This window comes from Athene cunicularia, assembly GCF_003259725.1.
Source record: "Athene cunicularia isolate RWA chromosome 1 unlocalized genomic scaffold, athCun1 chr1_part1, whole genome shotgun sequence".
Taxonomy (NCBI): domain Eukaryota; kingdom Metazoa; phylum Chordata; class Aves; order Strigiformes; family Strigidae; genus Athene; species Athene cunicularia.
In genome coordinates this window covers 2,599,763-2,601,616 of record NW_020799091.1, presented here as the reverse complement: position 1 = coordinate 2,601,616, position 1,854 = coordinate 2,599,763, and the positions used below count along the sequence as shown (strand labels likewise).

The 1,854-nt window shown below is 47.6% G+C and overlaps 1 protein-coding gene across 4 annotated transcripts in view; it reads left to right on the top strand.

Moving 5' to 3' along the window:
- The first annotated feature begins 1,456 nt into the window (after positions 1-1,456).
- GDPD4 (glycerophosphodiester phosphodiesterase domain containing 4) overlaps positions 1,457-1,854 on the top strand; it is a 48,121-nt gene continuing 47,723 nt past the window's right edge. For 2 of the 4 annotated variants that reach the window (XM_026860272.1, XM_026860280.1), the window contains exon 1: positions 1,457-1,620. The gene's annotated coding sequence lies outside the window, so the exon portion shown is untranslated. The remainder of the gene's footprint in view (positions 1,621-1,854) is intronic. The other 2 variants (XM_026860254.1, XM_026860263.1) reach the window with 2 other exon arrangements.

Here is a 1,854-nt window from a genome sequence, read left to right as displayed (position 1 = left end):
GCTTCTGGCTTCAAAGGCAAAACAAAGCTCTTGGGCTCTCTGCTGCTCCTCAGAGCTGCCAGGCCACTCCCACGCCATGCCTCCCCTCGGCACGGACCTTCAGGACCTTTGCGTGGCCCCGTGATGAAGCTGGGCTCAACACAGCCACAAACGTATAAGGAGAAATATCCAGTGGATCAACTCGGGAGATTAAAACTGCAAGGTACCTGGAAAAGCTGCTGTTGCTGCTCCCCACATCTCATCCGTGTCATCAGACTTCTTAATCTCACCCTTTCCTGCCCTATTTATGAGGTTTCCAGAAAGCAGACCATAAAGCAAATAATATTTCTAGAGGCTCACACACAATCCCATGCCACGCTTCTTTACCCCAGCCAGCTGGGCGTCAGCTGGAAGATGATCAGCAATAAAAGCAGCTGCTTCTACCTTCGTACCTTGCACTTCCCTCATTTTTTTTTAATATTCCAATTCCAAAGGGAGATAGATGATGATATTTTAGGACCTAGTGCTACGTATGGATTAGCAATCCTGCTTTTAAAGTGGAACTCTTATATTCCTTCTGCTCCTCATTATGCTTCAGAGTGAACCAGAGTGTGATCTCTGTCATTAATCTTCTAATTAAAAGTTTCTCTTTGTAACATGAGCTGCCGAAAACCTGCTGGCCCATCATTTCTGCCCTGTTCTTCCCTTCTCTGTTTACCAGGGCAGTTTGCTGATTTTGCTTTTGAGGGACCCTCTGATCTGTCTTTTCATCAAACAAGAAAAATACCAATGTGAGAAACCACAGGAACGAAAAAACTGCACCAGTTTCAGAGAGCTCTGTGGGGCTGGAGGGGATGTTTCTTTAGCCTCTCATGCAGGGAAGAGCTTTTTAGGATCAGGAGGGGCTGCGTGAGGTTGTGCAGCCTGAGAAACTTTACAGTGGGATTTTGCCTCTCTGAAAGTCCAGGGTGCAAGTGGAGGTTACAAAACACAACTGCACAAACTGCTTTTGTTGTACTGACCTGCTCCCTCTCCCCCTCTGAAGGAAGTTATGTCTCTAATAGGATTTAGATATTAAAGCTCCAAATCGTTGCAAAAAAAATAAGTAAAATAAGCAGTTTTCATCCGGGGTTACTCAGAAATCTGCTGCAGCGGATTCCTGCCCAGGGCTTACAGCCGTGGGAAACGTTTTCACAGAGGAGATTCAGGAGTTTTAATTCCGAGAGTCAGCGATGACACATCTTGCCCAAATCTCCTTTGGGATATTTTCTCTGACCCTATCCTTTGGACACCTAATTCTGCCAAGGAGGGATTTGAATACCAGCCGTTCTTGTTCTGGATGGGCGAGGGATGAATCAAATCCAGGTTCACCCGCAAGTCCCCGGCGTCTCCCAGAGCCATGCGGTGAGCAGCTGCCTGCGTCCCATGATGAGATTTTAATTTTTCCAGCCTTGGGGACTGAGTTTATTAAGCCCCGTGTGGCCCCTCCTACCGTGGGAGGGACAGCTCCAGCAGCCTCTCTAATACTGGGTGTCACACAGCGGTGCCACCATTCGGGTCCCGGAGTGTCACAAGCAAAGGACACAGCAACCCAAGTGCGGCAGAGAGCAAAAATAACCCCTCCATGTGCGTCCCGGTGAGGTAAGTTACCTCCTCTCTTCTAACTCTTAAAGATGCTCCTGCCCAGTGAAATGCATCTCTGCCTGCTCTTTCCTGCCTGCCCTAAAAGTTTGTGGTGGTAACTGACCTTTTGGTTTCGCCTGTTCAGAGGTTAGTGTAGGTTGTTAGACATCATGTGGGTCTAGGTGCTCATATTTTGAATAGCCACCAGATTCCTGGAGCATGTTATGAAAAATTTGACCCTTTTTCTTACTA